The sequence below is a fragment of the Pyxicephalus adspersus genome, chromosome 1 (assembly GCF_032062135.1).
Source record: "Pyxicephalus adspersus chromosome 1, UCB_Pads_2.0, whole genome shotgun sequence".
NCBI classification, from domain to species: Eukaryota; Metazoa; Chordata; class Amphibia; order Anura; family Pyxicephalidae; genus Pyxicephalus; species Pyxicephalus adspersus.
Window position 1 is genome coordinate 22,964,705 of NC_092858.1, and position 14,385 is coordinate 22,979,089.

Here is a 14,385-nt window from a genome sequence, read left to right on the forward strand (position 1 = left end):
ATAATTATCCTTAGTTTATGCCAGGTAGGAGCTGAGAGGTGAACTTTGAGGGCTTGTTTGACAATGGTAGGAGTATGCCTAATAGGACGAGGGAGGGAATTCCAGAGTAGGGAAAGTTCTAAAGAATTCTTGTATCCATGTGTGGGGAAAAGGTTATGAGAAAGTCATTAGTAGTCATTAGTAGTATGTATCAGGTCAGGGATCAGGGCAAGGAGGGAGACATGGTCACAGGTGCTTTCATTACTGATCAGAAAAGGTAAAGTGCTCAGACCCAAGCAGGTTTGCTATGCCTCCTACACCCTGCTACCCCCGCCCCAGGCCAATGACTGATTACATCCAAGGAAACTTTTGAGTGGAATCTTCTGAACTATCAGAAAACAAGCCACACGCACGCAGTTGAGAATAGTCTTTTCATTTCCCACTCAGTGCTGGTCAATCAGAGGAGAAGCCAGTCACCATTTGTGCATATATCATGAATAATTTTTTTTTAGCCTAGATTCTGTCTATTGTTATGTAATCCTATGTACTTGATGTGTATTTCCATGCATATTGATGTACTTCTTTAATGCTTTCTGGGCTGTTTTGAATATGTTCACTCAATAAAATGATGAGCAAAGCTGAAGTTGCTATGAAAAGGTTTGGCCACCATGCATTGGAAACACGTCAAAACACATGACATGCATTTTTTGCCTTATAATTGCCAGCAATAGAGCCTACATGTAGTGTTAATGCACTACAAAAGTACCTAAACTTTTTATCAATGGACATTGAGGCAGCACACAGATGTGATTTCATTTTTGTACTCCCCTGTTTTCCTGTATGACTCTACTGACATTGGATTGTATGTCTGGTATTGCCACCACCTAAATTCTTTTCATACCTTTTCCATTTACCATTTATTGATCCTTGTAACTTCTTGATTCCTTAATTGCGTATGGAGAAGACAGAGGGAGTGAAACCAACATATATGGTATAAACCTAAACATTAGTACTCCTAGTGTGGTTCATAAACTTCGTAATAAACTTTCATATGGAATAATATTTGCTTAAACAAGGAAGTCACTTGTCTCTTTCCTGACACGTTTTGCCTATAAAGCTTCCTCAGGGGATAAGGGAGATATGTACAGGTTGCACTGGTTCAACAAAAATAAATATATACAAATTTTGTATAAGTACAAGTATAAATAAAATTAATGATAATAACAGGCTTGTGGACTATTTATTAATCTAGGATTCTTGATTTCTTTTTATTTTCTCTCTGTAAGGCTCTGGTAAGCACCAGCACTCACCACCAGACTCCAGTCCCTCAATCTAACGATGCAGTCTTCACCTTTAGCAAGTCCCTGCTCAGCCTCGGGGGACAGGTTGCGTCTGCCAGCACACGGTTACCCCCAAGATTTATCGTGCAAAAGATGGCGTCTGGGGATGGGCTGGCAGTGGACCAGGGGCCCACAGAATAAGCAGTACAAGAATTACAAGGCAAATCCAGAGTATAAAGCCAAGGTCATACATGGGCGATCAGTCAACTAAACAAAGGGGGTAGGCACAGGCAGAGGTCGGTCCAGGCAGTAACAGTAAATCACATGAGGAACACTCCAGCACAAATTGGCCCAGCTAAACTCTTCAGCAGGCACTGGTGACTGGGACCATAGAAGCTATAAAGTCCAGGCAGCCAATGGCAGCGCAGGATAGAGTCAGGAACTAATCTTCCTTTAAAATCCCCTCCAGCTGTGCACCGCCTCACAGTGTGTGCAGGGGATGCCAATTAAATACATCAGGCCTACGGCTGCAGGGAAGCAGGGGCTGCTGCTCTTTCCTAATTCTCCATGCTGCTGCAAATGACATGGCAGGACAGAATAAACAGTGTTTGATACTGCAATGGTATCTCCTAACACTCTTTCTTCCTGTATTTTTTTGTATTTTTTATTATTGTCATGTTGTTTCTACTTTATTTTTATCTATTTTTTTAAAAAACCCAATAAAAATGTATTGCACAGATTAATGTTCACTGAGTGAATTGGTAAACCAAATCCTTTGTCCAAACTATATAAATGGAATCTGTAGGCAGAAATATAGTAATGTATTTCTATATCATCATACAGCTGTAGCAGAAAAACACCTCCTCATAGTTCACTGCAAAACTGGACTACTGCCCTATGTGTAAAATTAGTGGATGTTTCTGTAGCGGTCAGATCCAGGTCCTTAATTGCAGAAAGTTCAGCTGATGGCTTTTCTGCAATAAAACAACTTACCTGCCATTTTGCAATTATTTATCTAAATTTATCTTCCATAGCTTTTCCACCCAATCCGCTTCTAGGTTCAATGCAATGCCAATGCATGCATGCGCACAGGTGTGTATTCATTCCCAGCAACAGCAGGGGTGCCGGGATCATACACATGTGCAGCTCAGGGTACATAATAAAGGAGATTTCTAATAGATAGATAAGTTTGTTTAATAGCAGAATAGACATAGCTTACTCCTTCTGCAATAGAAAACCTGTCTACACACATTTTTACAAAGATAAGAAAAACACAATTTAGCGCCATTTATACTTTTTTTTCCGTATACTTAAAAATTGATTTTAAAACTTTTTAAAACTTTGCAGTTTCAGTGCTGCTGTTGTATTTGATGTGCTTTGCTGCTACCTTGTTTTGGTGTAGTCTTTTGTATAGAAAATCTGTAAACAGTATCTTTTACCATAATTGTATTCTTCTTCATTATATAGCTGCCTTATAAATAGAAAACAGGTGGGCATATTGCTTATTAGTGGTAGGAAACATAAAAAGTAAACCATAGACCTATCACTTTTATCAGAAGCCCTCACACACTGATCCAGCAATCATTTCAAGTTACTGAACATCTCCTCTATTATCCTCCTTTTATTACTCAATTTATTATGTTGATCTAACATTTTACTGTGCTGATAAAGATGTGAAATAGCTTGACGTTCTTTTAAAAGGTAGGATGCAGATTAAAGCAGAAACATTTTGCTCATCTAGCATTCCAGAATGTCAGTAGAAGGTATTTGCCATTTAATAAACATTCTCTGTAGTTTCATGTCAGCTGTTTATACAACCCAGCGTGTTACTATCTGGTAAAACATGAAAGCAAATGCATATTAAGCACAGTTATGCAGCTCTTGTATACTGAATTACCTTCATTTTAATTGGGAATCTATGAAATGTTCAAGTTTTATTCAGTAGGAATGCTAAGGTTTGGTAAGTGCCTACAGCCATGGCTTGCTAGGGTTAAAGCATGTGGATGGTGCACGGTAACATATTGCGTGCATTCAATTTGGGTAGAAGCTTACGGGGCTGTCACTGGAGCAACTGTCTCCATTAGAAAGGTTTTTTTAATTACCGTATATATCTGTTTTGGCAACAACTTAAAAGTTTGGATTTTCCTAATTGATCTGTCATATTGATACTGGTCATTAGGAGAATTCATGGAAGTGTATATCCATAGTGGTGACAGATTTCAATAAATGACTGACTGCAGTTCTAAGCCCTCATAGTCTATCAAAAAACGTAAAAAATGTATTGGCTATATGACATGTTTCATATATACTCTAACTGACCAAAAAGTCCCCAAGTGTTATGATCTAGGGTTGTTTAGGTTGGCCAAGTCCTGGTTCAGCAAGGTTATGTGTCCAAAAAAATGAGGTCAGCTGACTATCTGAATACTACATAAATGGATTTTTCCTTCCCTGATGGCACAGGTATTTTTCAAGTTTCAGTGGGATCAAATTGTTAAAGACACACATGGAATGGCCACCATGAACTCCAAACCTTAACTCCATTGCGTATCATTGGGATGTGCTAAAAAAGTCATCGGTTCAACTCTCCCATCATCATCTATACGTTTCACCTTGTATCAGAATGAAAAATAAATGCATCTCTGGAATAAAAATAATTTTGTGATATGCATAGTTTACGCCATATTTAAGTCCATGAATATTGAACAGAATGTCCAACAAGCTTTATTAATTTCTATGTTTCCAGAATAGAATGTGTAACAAGCAATATTACTGCCCTTTTTATGCAATGGACAGCAGTGCACAATTTTCTTCTTGTACCATGGGGGTCTATTTATAAGACAGTGAATGTGACTTTTACCAAAAGTCTCTGGTTGTAACTTCATTACTGTCATTTAAAATAAATAAAACTAGCAGATCCATCTTTAATGACCGGTGAATGTCCAAATCACTGCTTTATAAATTCACCCCTAAATGTAAATACACTAGTAAAAAATATGTGATAATATCATGGGACATATTCTTATTGATGCCTGATTGGTTAAGACTATAAAGTGTTTTTTTATATGCTTTTTTTTTTTTTTACCTTTACCTTAACTTTTCCTTATTGCCTCTTTGAACCTATTTTTGTTCACAAAATCAATTTTTGCCATCCCACAAATTATTAAGAGTTGCTGAGTGTGAAATAATTAATGTAACACAACAGCACAATAGTAGAAGTGTTTGGATTTTGGATTAGTTTTGATTTTAAATTAAGATCAGCTCAACTTTATGTATTATGTTCATCTATGCCAGTCATTGTCAGTCAGGGTTCCTCCAGAAGTCGCTAGGGGTTCCTCAGTCTGTGGCTAATTGACCTCCCATTTGATGATGCCTTCATTTTTCTGGGGCCAGTTGTCACAAACCTATGAACCGTATTGCACATGCTCAATTTGCACTGCACTTCGCACATGCTCAGTGCGTATACCTACTCTGCACATGCCCAGTGATTCCTGGTTGCTGATTCCTCATTCCTGGTTCCTGCTCCTGATTCTTGGTTCCTGCTCCTGATTCTTGGTTCCTGCTCCTCGCTACTCATGCATCCTCCTCCTTCCATCTGATCATCCGTGTATGACTTCCAAGGTTTGTCTGCAATCTACTGTCACCACTGTGATCCGCAAAGTCATTGGACATTTACCAGCATTGTTATTTGCCCAGTCATTGGACATTTTCCTTTACTGATTACCAGCAAGGTCACTTGACATTTACCATTTTCTGGTCTGCAAATAAACTAAAAGGGACATTTACCCATTACCCGATACATATGTGTGTGATCTCCTGGTTAATCACCGTCAAGATTCCCTCAAACAGAGCTCTCCTTTCTGAAGGCTGACACCAATGCCACGTCAATGAGTCAGCTGCATGACACCAAAGGGGGCATTTTTTTAACTAGTAACTAGACTTTTTATAATTGGTTTTAGTAGGGGGTTCCCTAAGACCTGAAAAATTTTTTAGGGGTTCCTCAGGGGTAGAAGGGTTGAGAAAGTCTGATCTAGGGAAATAGAAAATGTGCAAAGAATATATCAGTTTTCTAGGAATTTTAGATGAAGAATTTGAGAAGAATGTACATATTTGATACATTAAAGAAAGTTACATTTACAAAGATGTTCTCCATAATGTGCTGTTTCTAGTGATTTAATATCTGCAGAGATAGTCCAGATAAGTGTTCTTTATGACCATTCTCGGAAACATAAACATTAACCGAGGGGAGGGTGATGTGTTTACCATCTGTTAAACTTACCAGTCTCTTTTATCACTGCTCACATGGAAAGTATGATCACCTTTTATGTTATAGGTTTGTTAAAAGCTCTGTTTATTTTATAAGGGACTCTATAGAGGACGTATTGGAGCCTACATTTGGCTAAGTATATGCATTAGTTTGTGAAGCCTGGAATAATCTTTATTTTTTCCATGAAGCTCCTGGATTCCAGAACAAGGCTTTACACTGGCATTAATGCCTGTCTGTCCATATTAGGTTCAGATCACAACCACTTCTGGTGCTAAACCTTGAACCTACCAACTAATGCCAAAGTTACTCCTTGTCACTGATTAAACTTTCCTAATATTATTATTATTAGACAGTATTTATATAGTATATAGACAGTATTTATATTAGTACTGAGTACTCTTTACAAAGTCCATAGTCATATTAGTAACTTTCCCTCAAAGGGGCTCACAATCTAATGTCCCTACCATAGTCATATGTCATTACCACAGTCTTAGGTCAATTTGAGTGGAAGCCAATTAACCTAACTGCATGTTTTTGTTATGTGGGAGGAAACCCACACAGAAACGGGAGAACCTGCAAATATCCTACATACACTATGTAGTGGACATTTGTACCAACGTTGTGTTATAAGTGAGTGTTGTTACCACATTATTGCATAGTACAACAATGTTTGGAAATATAGTTTAAAAGTAAAAGTCTCTGAATGCAATTCTGTAGCCATCTACTGGTAAAGCCTATCTAAAGGGAAGTTCAGACCTTCAACAGGATTAAGCCATCCTGCATGGCTCCTGATGGCTGCCACCCTGCCAGCCGCTGGGCTACCTGTACCACAGAGCTGGTTCTTAAAGAACAGAATTCACAATGGGTGTCAGTGAGCAGTACTGGTTTACTCACTGCTGCCCCCTTTTGTTCTCTATTGAGCTGCCACCACTTGAAGCTACATGCAGCGTCTCCCCCGAAGCGGTTTACTGTTGTAAGGAAGTGGTAATTGCACCAAAACCTCACTGCCAGTCTGAACATAATCCAAAATATTAAAAAATGTCATATATTTGCGATTTTTACTGCATCATAGCTCTTTGTTCTTGGGATGGGAACCTGTAAAGATGCACCTCCATGTCATTCTTTTTGTTAAATTAAAAAAAAACATTTTCCTGAACTTGTTAGTCTTCACTCCAGTAAAACGTCTGTTTTTTGTGAATGCAAAATTGGAAAGGACTTTTGGTAAATGTCATTTTTATATGTCAGATGTAAATGTAAGTGTTTGCTGGATAGGTAGATTTGTACTGAGAGAGTAACACAACCGGTCATTGCTAACTTTATTCTGAAGAAAATTGCCTGACCATCTCTGTCTTCAATACTTTGTATGTCAAATACCCTGAATTAGCATTCGGATCAGCAGAAGAAAATACCATTTTGCATAGATAAGGTTAGTAGTGATTACACACATTTTCTCAGTACATGATGTTGTTGCCTTAAACATTTCTCTTTTTCTAAAAAAGTCCTCATAATAATATGTGTTATATAATGAATGGGTTGAAGAATAATACATATTTCTTTATGCCAAGCTGAGCAGTTTTTGTATGTTTTATTGTCATTTTGCTTGTATTTAAAGTGGAACTAAACTGAAAATAAAACACATTTGCCTTTATTCCTCTATGGCGCTGGACCATCTCTCGATCCAGTCCTGCATCATCCTAGAATTCCTCTTCGCCTGGCTCGGAGTAAGCGCCAGGAGACGCCATTTTCTGTATTCTCTTCTGGTCTTCCTACGTCACCTGATCTTGCACTGTGCAGGTGTGGGATCAGGCGATTTAGCCTGCTGCAAAGGGGGAAAAAGAAAGCTGATCTCATTGCCCATCCACTTTAACATATCCTTTTAATGGCTGTTTAATTATGCGTAAAAATGTGTATCACAACAGGTGAAAAATTGCAAAATTACTTTAACCTCCCTGGCAGTATTCCCAGGTTAATTTTCAGCACCAAATGCGGTAATCTCTGAGCCACACTCTGGGTGGCAGTGTAAAGGGCTTACCTGGTCCCCAGGAGCTCGCAGCGTCCTCCGGCGATGCCTGTCCGGCATCTGTGTCACCTGGCCTCGCGTCCCCGGCGTGATCAATGGGACGTGTGAGTGTGAGGCAGCGGCGCGCTGGGGGGCATAACCTGGCGGTAAATTTGAAACAATGTACCGCTTTGACATTGAAAAATACTGTCATAATCAGACCGCCAGGGAGGTTAAAATGCTTGTTAAGATGCAATCCAATTACATACAATTGTAGATAATTTAGAATGGATAGAGGTTTAAAGAATTTCACAGCCTGTACTAAATCAGAACCCATACCTATATACACCGATGTCATGGTTTATTACAGCAGTGCCCAACAAGTGGATCGCGATCCACCGGTAGATTGCAAAGGTAACATGAGTAAATCGCAGAGCCCTGCCTTTCAAAATACTCTACCACAGGAGTTATTAAGTCCAACTTTTTATTGTTGTTAGATAATTTTGACTTGGTCATTTTAAAAGTAGCCCGCAAGCCAAAAAAGTGTGGGCACCCCTGGTTTATTATGTCTCACCAAACTTGGGCTACTAGTTCTGGTCAGCATGGGATGTGCCATGGATGAAACTTTACTGGAGTAAAAATATATTAAAAAAGGGGATTTCAAGAGTTGGAAAGGATTGTAGGCTGCATTTAGCCATTACCTGGTTTAGGTAAAAGATGGGCAATTATTTTCCATTGTAATAAAGTGGAAGTAGGAGAATTTACATTTGGTAACATCAATATGATTTTACATAGTACAGCTTCATAAAAAAAAACATTTAATAAATATATTGGCAGGTAGTATAGCTGTTTAGATCGGTAATTCTCAACCAGGGTTCCTCCAGAGGTTTTGAGGGATCTGTGAGCAATGAGGAGCTTGTGACTATCTGTAAGGGTGACATTCTTCCCACTGGCCAGCAATGTAAGAGACATTCTTCCTACTGACCACCACACTAATATACTGTGACCTGGGGATAAAGTAATTATATTAGGGGCTCCCTTGGGATTTCAAAGTTATTTCAAGTGTTAAAACGTTAAGAAAGGCTGTTTTAAGGGGTTATAATAGAATGCCACGTATAAATGTATTTAACAATAGCATTACACAGTTCATTATCAGTGCAGTATTTTACTGTTTTATGTTTATATTGTGTGATATTAAACAAAGCTTCAATAGCAGTACAAGAACTAGAGATTCTCCTGTAAAGATTGCATGATGCTGCCCTCTGCTGGTGCCTGTATGTACAAACCAACAAGAATCAACAAGGTTAATCAAATGGTATTAACTGTGATTGAGATAATTACACATGATAATAATTCTAAATACTAATAATAGATTATCTGGTCCTTGATTATTAGCTATTACTACATTATCTTTATCAGCAATACAAGTCTATGTTACGCATATTAGAAAAGAATATTGCATACAAGTTTAATTGGATTTGTACTGCCAATCTAGGTATTTCTAGCATTGTATGCTAGAGGGTATTTCTAGCATTGTATGACATTACAGAAAAGGTTTGTGATGTATTCCAGTCCTATGATTAACCTGCTCATCTGCTGATATAAAAGAAAAATTTTGTAGTGCTTCTTTATTTTGTTTTTTTACATGTATTGTTCATCATTTATCAAAGAATAGCTCTCTATAGTCTCAAAGACTTCCAATCAGCCTCAAATCCTAAATTGGTTGCTGTGGTCAGCGCAAATCTGGAGGGAGCACTAATGTAATCTTAAATGGAATTCAATTTTTTGGTGAGTGCCAGTAAGTGAGTGCAGATCGTGTATTTATTTCCTTTTTGCTTATTGCAGTTAATGATCTTTTTTTTACTTTGCTGGTAAATTATTTGAATTCTTACATGGAATATGGAAGTACACAATAATGTTGCTTGGATAAATTTTTATTCAGGATGACCCTGAATCCAAATACAATGTTAAAAGAAAATAAATTCTGGTGGATTTTTATGGTTTTAGCAGACTCACTATAACATAAGTATAGATATGTGGTATCTCTAATAAACAGATTTTTTTTATCCAGAAACAGGTTTTGCCAACCCCTAAAAATGTATATAGTGAATAATAAAAAGAAACAACAGTAGGGGTTTTTGGCAAAAATAAATTATAATTGTATCACAAATAATGAACAAACAAAGCAATAATGCTAATATTTATATGAAACAGTCCACTGTTCCTGGTGGAATAGATTGGGGTATCCTGTTAGACAAAACTGTTTCTATGATTTAATAATTATAAAGCAATATTTCCAAAGAACAAAGTCTCAGGAATCTCAACGCATTTCGCCCCTTTGGCTTTCCTTAGGGGAGAGTGTAAGACATATAGTAAATGGTTTATATAGTTTGAGAGGTGTATAGTTGAAATTAAGGAAGTATCTTCTAATCCCTAAAATGGAAAGCAGGGCAAAAATCACTTAGAAGGTGGGTGGCTGAAGCTCAGTGAAAACTGATAAAGAAGTATGATTATTGCTTCTGGTTGTGCAGATAGAAAGAATGGCTGCTGCAATTTAGTTTTGTGCTGCAGGTTTGGTTGCTGCTGATTGTGCAGCTCAGGAGTGGCTAGTACGAGTCTGCTTCTTCCTCCAGTGTAAGCCAGATTGTGTAAGCCAGATAGTGTAAAGCTGCGTACACACGGCAAATTTTTCTCGCCCGATAATCGGTATCGGCCAATTATCGGGCGAAAATCTGCTGTGTGTACAGTCGGTCGTCGTCCATCGTCCGACGACCGTCCTGGCGGATCCATGGACGATGGACGACGACCGATCCTAATGAAAGGGAAGGGGAGAGCGCGCAGCAGGGTGCCGCTCCGTCGCTCTCCCCCTCCCCTCTCCATAGATCATGAACGGTGCTGTATGTACAGCATCGTTCATGCATCGTGCAGTCTTTTCTCGTTGGAAAGGATCGTGAAAGATCCTTTCCAACGAGAAAAATTGCAGGTGTGTATGCAGCTTAAGCACTACAATTATTATTAATAAACAGGATTTATATAGTGCCAACATATTACACAGCGCTGTACATTAAATAGGGGTTGCAAATGACAGACAGTGACACGTGAGGAGGAGAAGATCCTGCCCTGACAAGCTTACGATCTAGGAGGTGGGGGAAGTAACATACAATAGGAGAAGAGAGGCAATGGAAGATTGCCAATGTCTCAGGAACATTGGGCCTGATTTATTAAAGAAGATAGACTTTCATGGTAGGACAGTTATAATCCTGAAAACCTGAATTGGATTTCTTAAATTTTCGGGCTAATTGGTAAACATTTTCAGTCGTGGACCAGACTCTTTCAAGTTTGATGGATCACCCAGGTTCTTCTATTGATAGTCTATCTTCTTCAGCCTTGGAGAAAATTTATTAAATCAGAACCAGTGTAATAATGTAAAATTTACTTGTGGAATATTATCCACAAATCCATAATAGGTTTCCAACTATAGTACAGAATCAAAAAGGGTTATTTTCTGGGTTCATAGTGGTAAGAACTATATCAAGCTTGGAGCATAGATGGACTTCACATTAGGAAGGTGTCATTGTAAGCAAAAGTTAGAGCTTTAGCCATCTGGGGTTGTTGGTTGAAAGATAACACATCCCTCCTTATTTGCAAGACATTGTAATGCAAAGCTCAAAAAGCCTTCTTGGTAAACCAAAAATGAAATTACTCAACCTCTGTGTATACAGTAGATCAGAATACAGTTTCAGTTATTCCATGGTACTTGGACTGTAGCACCAACAAGCCTTAAAAGATCATCCAAAAGGACCTTGGAGTAGTTTTTCTAAAAAAAATTTAGGCATGCCTCTGAACTGGAGTAGAATGCATTGAAGGGTTTATAACAGAGGCAGAAGGTATTGGAGGGGTCTTCTCTGCTTGGTTAATATGAGTTTACTGTACTATGCTCCTGTCTTATTTTGCAAAATAGGTACCTGCATAATGGGGCTCTTCTGTATCCTTTATTCTGTGCGGTTAGAATTCCACTGTTCAGCACATAGCTGGAGTTCAGGTAACATGTTGATCAATCTCAGTTTTGTGATCAAGATATGGTGACTGTTACCTGCCACCTGATGGATTCCAGAGACAGCCAGAGGTTAGTGGGGGCATAAAAACTCCTCTGCTGATATAAGATTAAGTTTCAGTATGATTTATTAATGTTATTTGACTTTACCTTCACATTCCCTCCTCTGAAATCAGGAAAGATAAAACAATCATCCCACACTATTTGATTTAGGACTTATTTCAGCACTATGTCAGGTTAACAAGGTACATTTGCCATTCCTGTAAGTCTATGTAAGCTCTAGGAACAAAGCGGCATTATCATTAGTATGACCCTAAAAGACATGCCATAGCTACCAGAGACCTGCAATTATGTGAAAATCTTTTATAATGCTTTCATCAAATGCACAAACCATTTAAATGCTGTGTTTTAAATCTGCAAATATAATTAGCTCTTAAATGGATTAGAAAGATTTTTTTTCATAAAAATGATTTCAGAGAATTAAAATGAACACTTTATGCAAAACTGAAGACAAAGCTGAATTAGTGTCTTGTACTATGTCAACCATTAACGCAGAATAACTTTCTGCAATAATGCAGAAAGTTTGAAGTTTGAGTGGTTTTATTTATTGGCTAATTTAAGGGAACTAATTATATTCCATTAATGGTTATGTTTTAATGGCTCTATTTTAACACTGTTTTCAGATTTGCATGGGGGGTAAGTGGACAGTTTAAACAGAAAAAAACAAAATCAATAGACAATCACAGGGAGGCTTATGTATGTAAAGTGCTGGACTGGACAATGGAATTTCTGGTATTTACCACTTTGCCATCACCTGCTTTCATTGACCTCTAATCTTCGATTTCCAAAACCTTCTTCATTCTAAAGATTGTGAAGACAAGATTGAGAAAGGTCTGATTCCCCAGATTTACCATCCCTGAACTAATATCAAGGTTTCATCAAACCAACCTGTTTAACACCCCTACATGATTTTTTAGAAGACAGAATTAAGATCCTAAATTACACTGAAGATCTTGCCAGAAATCCTGGTATTGCAGCTCATATTTCCATCTGTATATATATATATATATATATATATATATATACACACTTTTTTGGTGGAGGGGAGAGAGGAGTCTTCAATATATAGAAATATATTTATTTTCCTAGTCTGGATTATAAATATTGAAAGGGGTATGGGAAAAAAACAGGCTTTTAGTAGGTTTGAATATATAAAGGTTATCTAAATTTATTCTTGATTTGATAAATGACCCTGTTACTAATTTCAAATTAAATCTATCAACAGATCCCTCTATTCAAAAACCAGATAGCAAATTCCTGAAGTTGTGAAAGGCACATTGTGTAGATAGATTAAATTTGTTAATGGTTGATTCGTTGTGGTGGTGGGGCGGACCGGTGGCAGCTGTCCAAAAGAGAGACGGCTCCCACTGGTCCGCCTGCACCACTATTTGAATTTAAAGAATTAAATGCACGTCTTAATGTACAAATTACAGTATACTCATTATAGATTGCACTGCAACGGTTAAGTCAACAATATTTACTGTTCATTTCTGATCTCTGAATAATCATAATCACTTACCTGCTCAGCAACTCCAATCCATTAACAAACTTCTTCTCCTTATAACTGGTTTTGTTTTTTTCCTCAATATATTCCAGAGCACTAACTGTTGATTTCGTATCAATCATTTTTTATAATGTATGTTTTGTATCACCACTAGCATAGGAGGCCCAAGTTAGTAACAAGGTCACTTTTCAAATCATGAATAAAACAAAACTTTTATATATTCACACCTACCAAAAACCTGTCTTTTCCCATACCCCTTTCCCCTCTTATTTCAATATATATATATATATATATGGTGTTATTTAAATGGTACATGGCTTCAGCATGCTTAAGTCTCTCAATGTTGGAGAGACTGTGGTCAAGTTGGGTTGGTAAACCATATATTCTGGTTTTGCCTTCAGTACAATCATTCTGAATTCTGAAATCCAATTTCAATTAAAGATTTATGCAGTGTTTACTACTCCATATTCCAACAGCAGCAAGTTAAGAATTACCATTCTGCTGGAAGTATAAAACATTTCTTCAACAAAACAGGTTATAATATATTGTCCTAAATTTGTGTACCAAAGCCAAACCTACCGTATTTTTCGGACCATAAGACGCACTGGACCATAAGACGCACCAGTTTTTTAGAGAAGGGAAATGAAGAAAAGAAAGATTCTGAAACAAATAGTGTCCTAAAATATTTTATGTGCATTAAAAACCAACATCACAGTCATAAACACATGTAATAAAACTCTGGCCGCGCTGAACAGGAGACGGGACGGGACAGCAGCTGGGAAGGATACATTTTGATACATTTGGACCATAAGACGCAGGGACTTTTTCCCCCCACTTCTGGGGGAAAAAAAGTGCGTCTTATGGTCCGAAAAATACGGTATTTTCCTTTCAGGATTCTATGAAGCAGGAACTGTTTTACTGCCCTTACTGCCTGAACCTCTCATTACTGAGTTTGATACTCACCCCCTCCTATCTTCAGAACCTAGTCTTATGAAGTTATCTTGGGGCACTAACTCTGCCTCCCATTCTTTGCTTTTTCCAACCAACATGAACTAGTATACAATAAAAAAAAACTTAATTGGCCTATTATTGGCCTATTATTACATTTTTTGTGACTCCCTGATTGAGTCCTATCCTTTCCAGAGATGAAGGTTGGTCTCCTTAATGCCATTACTCTTTTTATTATTTTAGTTGTCAGGCTTGGAGGGACAGGGCCACTAGAGGGCTTGCACGGGAGTGGTATGA